The 16,103-nt window shown below is 44.3% G+C and overlaps 1 protein-coding gene across 2 annotated transcripts in view; it reads right to left on the bottom strand.

Annotated features, from left to right (window-relative positions):
* PIK3C3 (phosphatidylinositol 3-kinase catalytic subunit type 3) overlaps positions 1 to 16,103 on the bottom strand; it is a 1,987,152-nt gene that overhangs the window by 539,684 nt on the left and 1,431,365 nt on the right. The gene's annotated exons all lie outside the window — the stretch shown is intronic.

Raw genomic sequence — 16,103 nt, 5'->3', positions numbered from 1 at the left:
ACAAACTTCTTTATGAGTGGTTTCAGTGGCTTTCCATACAGGGGGGCACTCGGTCTAGGCGCAGTTGTCGGACCACAGGGTCCACCCAGTACAGGTCACTCAACCGATAAACCTTCATAGCTGCTTTTCAATCAGCATTAGGCCACTGCTTCAACTACACAGTGATGCTTGATTTATTCAGTGTCACACTGTCCTGACACTAACGTGGCTTGGTTAGCCACGATGCACTTGTAAAACTTTCTGGTACTCTCTTGGCGCTTGCCAATGTGCATTTCCTCATAACATATAGTTCATTGAATTCTCTTCGCTTTTACCAATGCTGGTTTTCTCATAAAAATGCAGTTCTTTTGAATTCTCTTGGCTTTTGCCAAAGTTTGTTTGTCAGCCAGATCAGCCAACATTCAAGAGTGCTCAAAACTTGCCTTCACTCAGTTCGATATTCAAAAGTACTTATAATTGCTTTCACTCAAATGGCTATTCGTAAAAACACTTGTTTCTGTTTAAATAAGTGTTCACTGCATGATTTGCATATTCACCTGCCAGCCTGGCGTTCCCCATTCTTGGTACACTCACTGGTCAGAGCTTAGAGCTTTTCTGCAAGGTGCTCTGCCGCCACGGGTTTTCTCTGTCCCATGCAGTACCTCGCTTCTTCTCTGTGGCTTCGCTCACCCAGCGATGCTCCTCCTGCAGCTCGGGACTCTTACGATTGCTTCGCTCGGTCACGCCGGTCTGCCTCTCTCAGTCTGCCACTGGCCTCCAACACCCTTCACCTTCGCTTCCCGCCGCATAAACTATGCATCTTCTAACGGGTCTCAAGCATTCCGCTTGCCGTACCGCTGATCTGGATGGGTCAGCCTGCACACCCAGCAGTCTGTATCCCTGTTTCCACAGCTACCCCCATTTCCACAATGATTCCAGCTTTTAATGTTTCCGCCACCATGATTGATCTAAAAAGGACTACACAGTTCACTGCTGAAGCGGTAGTCCTGCCTCACTCTTGCTGTCGTCTTCCTCATCTCAGGCCCGTATGTGTGAGCACTAATAAAATGAGGATGTGTAGCTCTAGTTGGTCTCTTCCTCGTCACAGTAGCGTACTGATGTTTCTTGGGTTATGTTTTAGGGCAGGAACAGGGAAAGGGGTGACAATAGCCTATATAGGCTAGAGGGATAGAGGGTTTGTTGTGAAATGGAAATGTGGGCTATAATTTCTCACTTAAGGATGTCCCCTCCCCACTGCCCAAGTCTCCTTCACCCAGGTGATCCTCCCTTGCATATTCACCCCCAGAGTCAGGATCCAAGAGCGATGGCCTTTCCTGGCCACCCGAGAGGAGGATACAGGGGGAAAAGACATGAGGACGCCCTCAGGTTCCTCACAGTACCCATTTCTATATTTTTGGAATTTTCTTGTCTCGACATTAGGAAACTGACTCTCAAACTCAATAGTATTCTAAATCGAATTGTCTTGTGTTTCATCAGCTTCTAAGAGTGTGAGCAAATGGCCATCAGGAAGCTGTGTTTTACCTTCGTGATTACATAGCTTAACTGTGATTCAGCAGATATTTTTGTTGGCTGTCTATACCCTGACCAGCAATCGCTATAGATGGTCAGTGTATAGACAGCACTGCACATTCTGAATTACTCATAAGGCATAGTAGGTACATCCCCTCTCTCTCCCCCCTCTGCTATTAAACATTATATTGTAATGCTTAATGTATTTCCCTCTCTCCTTCCCTCCCTGCCCTGTGGGTTTTTTGAAACCGTATGTTCTTATTGTATAAGCGCCTAACAAACAAATAATAAATAAATATAACCAAAGGGATTGTGAAATTCTTACACCATCCCATTCATCATCAGTTACTATGTCAGTAAATCTATACTGCAGGTAAGGACACAGTATTCTGTAGCATATAAAGAGAAGTACAGTTAAATCAGGGAAACCCTATAGACCACGGGTGGTCTTCAAATGTTTTTGGCCTGGGCCCCCATGAGCAAAATGTGGGCTCCCTGGGACCCCCCAAAAATGCCAAATGGCCAGTGAGTCCAAATGGCATTTTTGGACTTCCTCATCCAACTCTTAACCCAGTCCCTGGGCTTTCCTGACCCCACCACAGACCCTGGACTCTCCCCACTATGCTCCCACCAAGGTCCCTGGGCTCTCCCCATCCTGCTCCCATCACTATCCCATGGCTCGCCCATCTTGCAACCACCACAGTCCCTGGGCTCCGCCTACCCTGCTCCCAGCACAGTCAAGGGCCAGAGGAAGCTGGTGAATTTTTTAAGTGGAGGGGTATAAATATTTCTCCTAGATATGCCAACTGATCGAGCGTAGTGAGGGAGTCTGAACCAATCAAGGGGGGACTCCACCGGGAAATATTTTAAAATAATGGGTTAAAATGCTGCATTTTAAAACAGACTTTTTACATTACCATGTTTACCACTCTTCCCTACCATCCCTAAAGCTTATTAACAAGTCTTTCCTAGAACAAGTGTTATCATGAGAGGCAGTAGAAGGAACGAAGAAGCAACATGTGTACAAATCTCTAGGTGTCAGGGTGGATGCTTCCTAATTTAGGCTCACTTGTTTTGGACCTGCAATGACGGTACTCATTCAGTATCTGAACACTCACCGTTGGACTGACAAGCACCTATAATTAGACAAATTACTACCATTTTAATACCGAAAAGGTACATTCACTGTATGGCTAATACAAACGAGTTTCCTGTGTCAGGCACACTTGTCTCATTCTTGCAATGACAGACACAGTTCATTATTTTAGCGATGGTGCCCTGTCCTGAGTGAGGTGCTTTTTTTTTCCACACAATACCGACAGCCTTCATCACTGTTATTTATTGCAGCAGTGGCATTCCTCTCTCATTTGATGGTACTTTGTTTAGTAATATTGCACTGGTCACCTTGCAGTAGTTGTAGTAGGACTGACACAAGTGCAGCTTATAAATGAGGATTACCTTTCCGTATTGCAGTGGTGGTGTCCTGTGTGAGATGTGATTGCGTCATTCTTGAACTGAAGGACACATTTCAATATTTTAATACAGTTGGTTTGTCCTCGTTGAGGTGTTTGTTTTAATCTTGCAGTGTGAGTCGCCTTTTAGTATCGCAGTGCTGGTGTTTATTCCTGTGTTATGTAGGCTTGTTTCAATCATTCAGTGATGGTCGCTATTCACTATTTTACTATTCATGTCATGTTTTGGCTGAGGTATCTGTGGGGCACTTAAACTTATGCACTCACTTGTATTTAGTTGCACTTGTTTTAGACCAAGCTGGTGTCCTGTGCGAGGTGAATTGATTGTAGTCATGTAGTTGATGTCACCATCAAGCATTGCAGTGATGGTGTCCTCTTTGGTACACTTGGTTCAGGCCCCTAGTGGAGATGTCCTCTCTGGTGTGAGTTGAAAGCATTTGTCTTCACCAAAAGCTACCTCATGAACAGTGGTGTGCCTGAGCAGATTTCCCGTTTGAAATCTGTTCGAGTAATTAAAGATGCACCTAATTGTGATCAACAGTGCTCTCTGATTTCCAGTGGAAAAATTCCCACTAAACCTATTGTGCATATAGAGTAAGTGCCCTGTGCTATGAAATTAACGCTTGGCACAATCTGCTCCTTATAAAACACCCATATATAAAACAACATTCTGAAGTGGCTGCTGGTGACATCAAGGTACAATATAAAACTAACAAATATTTGAACTGAAGGAATAATTTAATAAATATCTCTCTCTTTCCTTTACAATGCACTAACATGCAGTCTTTACGAACCTACGATTACATGATTAACAAAGTAATGATAAATCCCACAGTTTTGACTTTTGCGCGGAAACGAGAGAGGCCTTTGCAGGCACTGCCTAAACAGTGGCATTGCTCCATAAGATAGCGACAGCTGGCGAATCATGAAAGTACTTGAGAATATGCGTGGCAGTGGTTGGCAAACTATATAATAGCTATAAAACAGCCAATAGTGGCTTTGCCAAAACTCGTTTTGTTTACCATTTTTAGTGATGACAAAATCTTAGAAAAAATGTCAGCCCTGAAAGAACACGGAAAACAGGAAGCCCTAAATGTGTTTGATCAAGCATATGAAGGTTGGTATCCTGTAGAAAGACCTATCACGGGTACAAATCCCTTAGCTTGCTCATCAATCGCCCTCTTGTTATGGTGCTCTTCAAATTATCTGCATTTTAAATATCACACTTAACTAAGGTCATGTTGTAACAGAACAGAACATGCAAAATCCAATGCCCAATAGTGTAGAGAGCTACAATACTGTACATTGTGGCCATTATACTATATGCTAAATCTGGTCTTCTGCAGGCGATGAATAGTGTGTTTAATGGTACCATTTACCTGCATATTGCTTTCATTAAACTAGATTTCTTTCGGTCTAGAAATTTAGTGTAATGATAAGCGTATGCAAGTAGATATTACACACGATATTCATTATATGCTGAAAAACCTATTTTCTTTTTTTAGTCTAGAATTTAGACTCCAGTCTAGATTGTAGACTCTCCCAAAAAAATTGCATTACAAAACATGTATATTTCTTTTTAAAATTCAGACTGTGGGTGTGCGACCTCCTGGACATGAGGCCGAAACACATGGAGGATTGTCGATTGAGAAATTAAATTTGAAATCATTTTTAGTCTACAGAAAAGACTGCCCACTCTTCACTCTTACAGTTCAGAAATATGAGAAACCAGAAGGTGTCTCACCCACTAGTCCCCGAAGACTCTCTCTCAGGTGGCCAGGGCACGGCCATCTCCTTTCGATCCAGACCGTGGGGGTGGACCAGTGCAGGAGATCAAATGGGTGAAGGGTCTTCGAGGATTGGGAAACCTGATGGTGAGATGCGGTATCCCCCTCCCTGTAACACTTTTTCCCCATCCTACCCGGTAGGATATTAAGGAACTCACAAACAGCTTCACAGGGACTACCCGCTCTGGGAGAAAACAGACTCAGACCCGAGCATTGTACCTGACAATATATATATTATTTTTGATACAAAGCGTTGGTCAGTGTTTCCTTGTCCCATAGTATTGGAGTCCTATTGTGTAAACCCTAAATACTGCTCATCTCCCTCTTGAGATAAGTCTGACTGCTCAGCCACAGCTACCAACTAAATCTGTGTGGTACAGACTGATACCAAAGGGGATTTATTGCATATACCTGTAGTCCTAATCTTCTGTAGTGCTTCCTAAGGGAACTGCATCGGATTCTGCCTAACAGATACAATCTCATTTTCGACGTTTTTATCTTGATATCAAAAATCAAAGTGGAAGAGGCTCCTGCGGTGGCGGTAGTTCCTGCCAGTTCCTACAGTTCGGGAGATCGAGCAGAGGAAGAGAGGCTCTTGTCATGGAGGAAGGTTCGAGTTACTGCACTGCCCAGGGATTAAGCCAGCCGTGGTGATGCCAAAACGGAATAGAAGGTACGCTCCTTTAAATCACGGTCGTGGTGGACGGGTGCCTGGCAATCCGGTCTCTGAGTGCTTGGCACTGGCGATTCGACCAAGGCAGGTCCTGGAAAGTGATTGGCGAACTGGTTGGCCCCACCAGCTCAAGGGAAGAAGACTCTTGCAGATGAAGATCTTCTCGAGTCGTTGGAGAAAAGTGGTGAAGATCTGCAGCAGGGCTTCACCAGTGGTTCAGTCGTTGCAGAGGTCTTTGGCTTTTCTCCTCTTCGGTTTCTTAGGTCCAGTGGCGACATCTTGTCCTCCAGTCCTCAGAGCCCTGCTTTTATGCAGAAAAAAAACCCATTCATTGTGGGATGTTCTAACCCACTAGTCTATGCCCTGCAACATCATTGTGCGCTGTTTTCATCAAAAACAGCAGGATGGCCGCCAAAAGATCTATGCGCCAAAAAGATCTATGCGCTAAAAATCATGGAAAGTGCACAGGAAAACCTGAAAAATAGGCCGCCAATCCATTCTGCCTATGTCAGTGGTAACACAGAAGACCAATGCCAAAACCTATCATTGGGCTGCCCACAGAGTAAAATTAAACTACTTGAAAAAGCAGTGCTGCACTGCAAGGGAAACCCAGAACTGCTTTAAAAATCTGTTTTTCCTTGGCTGTTAAATTTGCAAAATAATGATTCTCAAACAGCAGAAACATCACTTTATTTAAAGGATCCACCTAAGCACAATATCAGCAGAAGCACATTTCATCATAGGAAAATCAACATTCAAAGGTGCTTGCATGGGAAAAATGTGTCAGAAATGGGCGCAGTACCGCCGCTCGCATGTATCAGAAGCTGGCATTTACTTATACTGTCATTTAAACTTGTACATTAAAATCAAAGTATGGAAAAGAAAAAACTTCCCATCAAAAGAAATATAGGGGGTTACAATTCCATCTCTATGTTTTAAAAAGGCTGGAATTAAGAGATTTGTGGCTATATTTGTTATAAATGTACAATGTATTTTAGAAAAAGACTATTTTAAACATTGTTTTAAAAGTGAGCTAAAACCAGCCACACTGAGCTTCAAAGACATTCCACAACTTCTCCCAAACAAAGGAATCCCCCCCCCCTGCTCTCTGCTGAGTAACTGGCAGGGTGTTGTGAAAGGAGGCGGGAGGAGGACTTTGGCCTGTTGCTCTGACAGGAAACAAAAGACTCCCTTGAATGAAAGGAAATGCAAATGTGGGCGTCAACAGAAACCAGCTGCTGGCAGGAAGAGGCTCAGGTTGCTCTTGACTCAGCCAAACCTTGGAGGAGGGGCTAGACTGAAATGTTTATCTGGAACAATAGAAAATATATTTTGAGAAAAAGACTCATAGAAACATGTGCCAAACTGGTACAAATCTGAAATGTATAGGTTATTAAAATGAAAATATGGCTCACAAGTAGAAACTACTCTGGAATGTGTGCGATGTTCAGAGACCAGACCACTAAAATGTTGACTTTGTAGCAATTGTGATAATGCTAGGAATATGAGAATTTACAGGATTATGCCCAGATGGTATGCACATGTATGTGGAAAACTTTGTACAGATCTGACACTGGGTAACCAACCAAAAGCGCGAAAAACTGTCAATTGTGAACTGAAACTCTTAAGAAGATGGGACTTGGACAGATACGTGCTTTATTGAATTGGGAATGTAAATCTGTATTATTAGCAAGTTGGTGATATTGTAACTATGCTTTATATGAAAAATATATTTTCGGTGTAGAAACAAAGGGGAGGTTTTTCCCTGGACCAGAAACACAGCGTCATCATGACACACTGGTTTCATTTTCAAATCAAGAGAGAGGGAATACTTTGACCAATCAGTTTCCTAGAGGGTGTGCTTGGTATAATCAGCCTATCCACCCCTTTGGGAAATACATAAATAGGGACTGTTGAGGACTTAGAGACACACACATATTCACCAATCAACTGATGTATGTCAGGCCGAGCTCTTTCCTCCCCCTGCTCCTCACCTGTTGCTTCAGTATCACTGTCCTTGGAAGAGGAAGACAGCTTCTTTGAGGTCCTGGAGGGATCCTTGGCAGGCTTCTCCTTGGACTTCCTGTCATGCAAATAAGGCCTGGCTCCCTCGGAGGCCAACTTGACAGGGATTGGGACGTGTCTCGGGGGCCCCCGAGGAGCCAAACCCCAATAGTCAGGGAAAAAGCCAGACTGGCATCAAAAAACCCTGTAGTGTTGTCCTTGTAGTTTCTGAGGCTCTCCAAGCGATGAAAACAAAGGGCGGAAGAACTTCCTGGTGAGCAGGCAGTCTGCTCTTGAAGCAACAGGAAAACAGTGATGACTCTGGTGTGACTATATGCTGCAGAACACAGAGGATTAGGCTTGGAGCGGCAAAAGAGTCACAGGGTAACAGACCGGAGGTAGGCTGGGATATATAACTCTGTAGTCTGAAGCCGTGAGGAAACAGAAAAACAGAAAGCAGAACTGAAGGAGGAAAAAAGGTAAGAGAACCAGAAACAGAACCCACTTACCAGAATAAGCTCAAACCATGAAAGGAATAGGTAAGAACGCGAAGGGTCGCGGAAGAGGCGGAGTCAGGAAGGGTTGCCGCTGGTACAAAAGGCGAGAACGCTGAAAGATGAGCAAAAATGATGAGAAACTAGAAGTGGCAGAATGCCGGAAGAGCAAAGGTAAACGAGTACAAAAGGGGAAAAGTCGAAGAGGAGACTGGGAGAACGGAAGAGAGGGGAAGAGACGAAGAAGGCAAAGTAAGGCTACTATACTAGGTTAGCCGCGGAGCGCACGTATCAGTGTAAGCAGATACAATGCACCGGGTGGTGGGCGGGGCTAGCTTTTATAAACATGGCAGCCATGATGGGTGAGTACTAGACCGTTATATAGTGACACTACACAGCGTTACCCTTATAGTAATGCCAAAGCTTCCACGGTCGTCCTGACAGTATAACCTCTCCCCCACCGGAACCCTCCTGGTTTCCCTGGGTACTTCAAATGGAATCTCCGCAACAACCTGAGAGCGTGTATGTGATATCTGGGTTCCCAAGTTCTTTCTTCTGCAGAGTAGCCCTTCCAATGGACTAGGTATTGAACACTGCCTCTTCCATAACGTGAATCCACCAAATACTCAACCTCATACTCCTGGGGTTCCTTTATAATCTGTGTTCTGATCTTCTGAGTTCTCCGTTGATATGGATCCTCTTTACATTCCTTGAGCAAAGAGGTGTGGAATACTGGGTGCATCCGCTGAAGGCTCTTGGGTAAACGTAGTCTAAAGGCTACTGGATTGACTCGAGCCAGAATGGGGAAAGGACGCAAATACAGAGGAGCAAATTTGCCTGTATGAACCCAACGAGGTAGGTACTTCATGGATAACCAGACCATTTGTCCAGGGTTCCATTCGGGATTGGTCAGCCTACTCTGATCTGCCCACCTTTTCTTTGACAATTGACTATTCTCCAACGCTCTTCAAGCCATGCTGTGGACCTCTTTGAGTTCAGTCAACATGTTGTTGATGGCTGGAGTCCTTGTAGCTTGTATACCGGTCCATGGTATCTGTTGAGGATGATATCCAGAGGTGCAAAAGAACAGGCTCATCTGAATGGATGTGTGATAGGTGTTGTTATAAGAGAATTTTGCTTGAGAGAGGAATGAAGACCATCTTTCTTGTTTGTTGCTACAAAAACATGTTAGATATTGCTCTAGACTGGCACTGAGTCTTTCGGTTTGACCGTTGCTTTGCGGATGGTAACCAGATGAAAGTGCTCGGTAAATACCTAGTTGTTGGCATAATGATGCCCAAAGCTTTGAGATAAATTGAGTAATTGAGTACCTCTATCTGAAACTATTGTTCTGGGTAGTCCGTGAAGACGTACCACGTCTCTGAGAAAAATATCGGCCGTCCAGGAGCAGAAGGAAGACTGCATAATGTAGAAAGATGAGCCATCTTGCTGCAGGTATCGATTGTTACCATGATAGCCGTCATACCACCAGATTTAGGCAGGTCAACAATAAAATTCATGGAAATATGTTCCCAGGGACAACCTGGTACAGGAGGTTGTTGAAGCTTTCCCAGGGTCTTGCCTGTTCGGTACTTGTTTGCTGCACAGACTGGGCATGAAGATACATATCTGTCTACATCCTTGCGTAGGTCAGGCCACCAGAAGCGACGGCGTATTAGATCATGGGTCTTCTTGATACCGGGGTGTCCGGAGAGAGGAGAATCGTGGCACCAAGACAGAACCTGTTCTTGATGCTTCTTAGAAGGTCGATACAATCCTGCATCGTGGTAGTACAGAATGTCGCTTCCCTGGGCAACTGATACTGGGAAGTTGGGTTGTTGTGCGTACTTGGTTACTAGCTTGTGAAGAAAAGGTGAGACACTTGTCATTACCTTCAGACGTGGGAACAAGAGGTCATGATCTTGATAGAGACCAGTTTCCTCTCCTTGGCTTCGAGAGAGGACATCTGCCATTCTGTTTTCTGAACCAGGGATGTATGATATGTAGAAACCAAATTGAGAGAAGAAGTACGACCATCGGGCATGTCGAGCATTAGAGCATTCCATCTGTTGTAAAACACGAAGGTTACGATAATCTGTTTGAATAAGAAAACGGTGGGCCGCACACTGGAGATGATGTCGCCATTCTTGACAGGCTAGTTTGATGGCCAACAGTTCTCTTTCCAATACAGAGTAGTTACATTCATTCTTAGTCAAAGTCTTAGAATAATAGGCAACTGGGTGGGTTAGTCCGTCCTCCGCTTCTTGTAAAATAACTGCTCCAACAGCTCCTCCTGAGGCATCTGTCTCCAGTATGAAGGGTCTTTCTTGATTGGGTTGCACTAGTATGGGTGCTGAGGTACACAGCTGCTTGAGACGAGTAAAGACCTCCTTCTGTTCTTGGCCAAATAGAAATTTGACCCCCTTCTTTAGTAACCCAGTAATGGGTAGCATCAGACTTGAAAAGCTGGGAATGAATTGACGGTAAAAGCTTGCGGACCTAGAAACGTTTGGACATCTTTGACACACCTTGGTTCTTTCCATTCCAATATTGCCCTTATCTTACTGGGCTCCATCTCAATACCTTCCTTCGAGAGAATATACCCCAAATATGAAACTGAAGTGACCTCAAACTGACACTTCTCTGGCTTCACTAGGAGTTGGTTGGTCCGGAGGCGGTGTAACACTTTCCTTCGCGGGGGTACCTCTGGACAATCCTTGAGCAGATGTTTTGAGGAGCCACAGTACATACAGAGACCAGAGTCTCTCCGCCTCTTACGTTCGGCAGGCGTTAAAGGTCCACGGGTGGCTCCTATCTGCATAGGTTCCTCCATAGTTGGAGCTTTCCTGGATGGTGGAGGAGGTGGGGTAAGTGTCGGAGGGTATAGACAAGGTCTTCTTCTTTCCTGGCGGCGTTACATTAGTCAGTATTCAATTTGTAGAGAGAGAGTCATGAGATCTTGAAAGGAAGGAGGACGGGCCACTCGGGCTAATTCATCCTTTATATCCTCTTAGAGTCCTCTTCGAAAGATGGTTTGTTTAGCAGAATCTGGCCAGTCAGCCTTAGCTGCCAACCTTAGAAAGCGAGAGATGTATGTTTGGACGTCTGTCGATCCTTGTTTAACATCAAGGATTGCTTCAAACGAGGTGTACAGAACTTCTGGGCGGTCGAATCTCCCCTTGAATTGATCCACAAACCTGTCATAATTGTTCAGAGCTGGATCATTATTTGAGACTAAAGGGGTAGCCCAAGCTAGGGCATTTCTGGTTAGGTTTGCAATAAGAAATCCCACCTTGGATCTAGTTGTCTCAAATGCATGAGGTCTAAAGGCATAGTACACCTGGCAAGCGTCCAAAAATTCCTTAAGACCTCCTGGGTAGCCATCGTATTTCCCAAAAGACAAGGGCATGGGTGGTAACTCTCCTTGATCATCTCTGTGTAGTACCACTTGTTGGCGTAGGGCGGCATTTTCTCTCTTGAGAGATTGCACCTCTATGGTTAAGCCTTGCAGGGCAGCTACGAGCTCTTTCCTCCCCCTGCTCCTCACCTGTTGCTTCCGTATCACTGTCCTTGGAAGAGGGAGACAGCTTCTTTGAGGTCCTGGAGGGATCCTTGGCTGGCTTCTTCTTGGACTTCCTGTCATGCAAATAAGGCCTGGCTCCCTCAGAGGCCACCTTGACAGGGATTGGGACCTGTCTCGGAGGGCCCCGAGGAGCCAAACCACAATAGTCAGGGAAAAAGCCAGACAGGCGTCAAAAAACCCTGTAGTGTTGTCCTTGTAGTTTGTGAAGCTCTCCAAGTGATGAAAACAAAGTTTGGAAGAACTTCCTGGCGAGCGGGCAGTCTGCTCTTGAAGCAACAGGAAAACAATGACGACTCCGGTATGACTATATGCTGCAGAACACAGAGGATTAGGCTTGGAGCGGCAAAAGAGTCACAAGGTAACAGACCGGAAGTAGGCTGGGATATAGAACTCTGTAGTCTGAAGCCGTGAGGAAACAGAAAAATAGAAAGCAGAACTGAAGAAGAACGAAAAAAGGTAAGAGAACCAGAAACAGAACCCACTTACCAGAATAAGCTCGAACCACGAAAGGAATAGGTAAGAAGGCAAAGGGTCGCGGAGGAGGCAGACTCAGGAAGGGTTGCCGCTAGTACGAAAGGCGAGAACGCCCAAAGGTAAGCAAAAACGAGGAGAAACTAGAAGCAGCAGAATGCAGGAAGGGCAAAGGTAAACGAGTACGAAAGGGGAAAAGTCGAAGAGGAGACCGGGAGAAAGGAAGAGAGGGGAAGAGACGACGAAGGCAAAGTAAGGCTGCTAAACGAGGTTAGCCACGGAGCGCACGTATCAGTGAAAGCAGATACAACGCACCGGGTTGTGGGCGGCACTAGATTTTATAAACATGGCAGCCATGATGGGTGAGGACTAGACCGTGCTATAGTGACACTACACAGCGTTACCCTTCTAGTAATGCCAAAGCTTCCACTGTCGAGTCCTGACAATTTACTGACAAAGCGCTCTGCAGGAGAATCCAGATCAAGACTCCAGAACTAGGAAAGCAGAAGGCCCAATTCTAAAGCTGAACCCTTCTCAGCTGGCCTTTAAAATCTTGCAACCTGATTTTAACCCCAAACTTCCAAGGGGCACAACAAATTGAACAGCCGGGCTGTGCCGTTTTTCTGCTTCTTGCCAAGAACTCTTGCTAGAACCCAGAGATCCAAACCAGTAGAGCAGAGCTGTAACCCAGAACCAACCCGTCAGATCCAGTCCAAGAGGGCGTGCAGAGACCAGAGTGCCTTGCTGAGTGTAGAACCAAGCGCCTGAATCCTGTCAGGTAGTTAGCAGATTCCAGTCCAAAAACTTGACCGGATCTTGACGGGCCTATTCCAAAACCATAGTTGTGAGTATTTAGCATAGAATTGTCCATAGCCAATCTCTTATCCTTATGTGATCCTATCCAACCCATTCTATCATATCCAGACTGCATTGTAGAACCTTTTTTGTCTGTCCTGAATCCTTCTCTCATCCATATAGTCCTGTGATAATTGTAGTGATAAATCATCTTTGCACCAATATATATTTGCTGAAGAAAGACAAGTGTCGCAGTAGGCAAAGATCATACAGAGGCGCCGTTGGTATCTCGCATCTTCATAGCCCCTTAGTGTAAAGCCAATCCTTGTTTGTAATATTCAAAAGCGCATCTTACATTTGAAATCTTGACTCTTTTTGAGAAAAATCGACCTTTACTCAGTCCTTCATAACTTCTGAACCATACATGCTAGGAATGAAATCTAAGTGTCAAATTGAAGCTAACATCCCCAGCTGCATTTCCTTCTAGTTTTGCCGTAATCGTGTTTCTCATGCGCTGAAAAGTTTGCCGCAATTCTGCATTTGGCTCAATTTCATCACATGTAAAATAGCTATTTCTTTCACCCAACCTCTGAATTCAATTTTCTATCTGCTAGTTATCCCACCATCATTGCTAGTGTCTCCCTGGAACTATCCAAAGTGGCCCCCACTAGTTTTGAATCCCATTTAGTGATTTAAAGTAATTTTTAGCATTTTTCCTATTCATTTAAAATCACATTCAAAAGCATTTGACCTGTTTAAAATCATTCCTGTTTCTTTCTAAGCTTGCTGAGGGGGGGTTGAGGGGGGGGGACAATTAGGATTGAAACTTCATTCGTTGAGTGTTTATTCCTGAAACCTGTTTTCTCTCCTTCCATCTCTATATTGCATATTAGGGGGGAATGAGTAGTATCAGGGGGAAAGAGTGATTACATAGCATTTGAGTGAACACACAAAAGTATTATTTCTGTGCTGCATTCTTTCCTATCATTGCATTTCATTGAACCCACACAAAGTTTTATTCTATGCTATATTCTTCTTCTCATTCATACTCATATTGATTAAAGAGATTGTTGATTATTGTAATATCACCCTTTGCTGATCACTGTATGAATATTAATAGTGTGATATCTAGATATTGTTCATATTCATAAAAGTGTGATATATATATTGTTCAATTCATATAATAAATCTTGTAACTTTGCAAAACAACCTACTTCTTGATTCAGGGAGACCGGGTGGGGGGGGTTGGGGTGGGGGGGATTCAAAGAGAGGGGCGTGATATACGGGTACATTATTCAGAAATAAAAACTTTAGACATAAAAATTATAATTAAGGGTTCCAGCTGGGCATCACACGCTAGGCATTGACTTAGGAGGAGTGCTGGGTTGAAACCACTTACATCATACAGCCTAGCTGTCACTGACATAGCAGGGTGGTTATCCTGGCGGGATAACCCCCCAGCCTATCAGGGCAGAGTGTGACTTGGGTTGCCTAGGTAACCCTGTCCAGGGTGCCTATTCCCCCTCCCACACATCCTGTCTACACCAGACTCAGTGGTGCCGAAAGGAGGGCTTCTGTGCAGAAGCCCGCCAAAAGGACGAACAAAGGATCCCCGACCTGGCTTATGATTTCAGAGAAAGACACGAGAAAGAAATATTATCAAAGATCTGGCAATAAAAACCTACCGGAGTAAAGTGAATAATAAAATAAATCAGCGGTATGTTAGAGGCTGTCAGTAAAAGTGGTAGCCTCGAACAATGGGAACATCCCATAGGAAAAGATTTGCAGTCACATATTTATGGTAGTAACCACTGCCACCAGCCACAAACTTTGGCGAGAGTGACTGAACCGTACCCTCTCGAAAATGAACACTAGGGAAAAACTATTAACCCTTTCCAGTACTTCCATAGTAAGATGGGTTGTACTGGTTTGTTCATAACTATTAAATTGACTAGTAAAGTCATTGGGAACTTTACAGGCCCTGGGAGACAGTAGTCAGTCCCAGGGTATGGAGTCTATGTTTGGGGGTCACTAGGACACCCCTGTGTTACTGCACTGAGGGTGCTGTGTAACACACATGCAAAAAGATGATACCTATGAGGGTGAGAAAAACACCATAGACCATAAGCACAAAAATAGACTAAAACACACATCAGCAATATGTCTAAGAGTGGGGAAAAGAGTCATACTCTTAGCAGGAGAAAAAAATAAACCCCTCAAATCCAGCAAAGCTGCTGGGGGACTCTATAGGTAAGGGAAATTAGCCTTAGAAGAGAATTTTCCCTAACAACATCGTCCGAGCCCAAACGAGGGAGACCAAATGTGAATATTGTGCTAATGGGATCCAAGCATGAACAAGGGAAATCTATGGTGCGAGCCCCAACAAGGGAGACCAGCTATGAACATTGTGGTAAAAAAGGGTCAAAGCATGAAGGAGTGAGACTCAGGATGAATACTGGAAGCGAGAACTTGTGCATGTAAAAATCCTGATAAGTAATGAACTTTGGTGCTTGATTGTTATGACAGGCCCTCTGCAGAAAGAGACTGTTATTGGAAAGGAGGCTTTGGCAAAAGACCTTGATACCTAATCTTTGAACTGTATCCTCGTGGCAGAGAAGCCAGAGTGTGTGCAAAGCTCGAACGTGCTGCTTTGCCCCATGCTGAAAACGTGGGGAAGGGAAGCAAACTGCTGAACTATCATGACATACTATTTCTTGAACACTTGTCTTTTTGCATTTACTATTGTCCCACACCATTTAGTATTTAGAAGCAAGGATTGGCAATAGGTTTATTAGTATAGCCCTTTTATTTTGACAGACTTGACTAGGACTGTGTTATTATTATTTGATAGTTGTAGCTTGCTCCCATCTTTAGATTTAGGTTTAGATAGGCGTTCAACCAACCCATTGAAGATCAATAAACACCCTTGAATTGTGATCACTTGTGTCTGTCTTCACTGTTTGATACCATGCCTTCCTTACAGGAAGGACCTGAAGACTATACGCTTCAAAATACATTTGCCAATCACTGATTGCTTCTCAATCCTATTCACCTCCTCTGGAGAACCCCCCGCCCTCCCCTCTCTGCTCACTGACCCATCCCAAGCCCTCTGGTTCCCTTGCACACTGCTTGCAACACCTGTATATGTCCCCTTTGTACAGCACTCTGTCGATTCCCAGCTCGGATTACGCTTCGTAAATCCCATACATATGGAATTTCAATTCAACACAGTAATCTAGGGTGATATTTCAATTGTAAGAAAACATAATCACAGGGTCCATTTGGAGGTTTTCATCAATATGTACATAAATTAAT

Source organism: Ambystoma mexicanum, chromosome 6p, assembly GCF_040938575.1.
Source record: "Ambystoma mexicanum isolate Mex_15411 chromosome 6p, UKY_AmexF1_1, whole genome shotgun sequence".
NCBI classification, from domain to species: domain Eukaryota; kingdom Metazoa; phylum Chordata; class Amphibia; order Caudata; family Ambystomatidae; genus Ambystoma; species Ambystoma mexicanum.
Note: the sequence above shows the minus strand (reverse complement) of the source record. Positions and strands in the feature narration are given on the sequence as shown.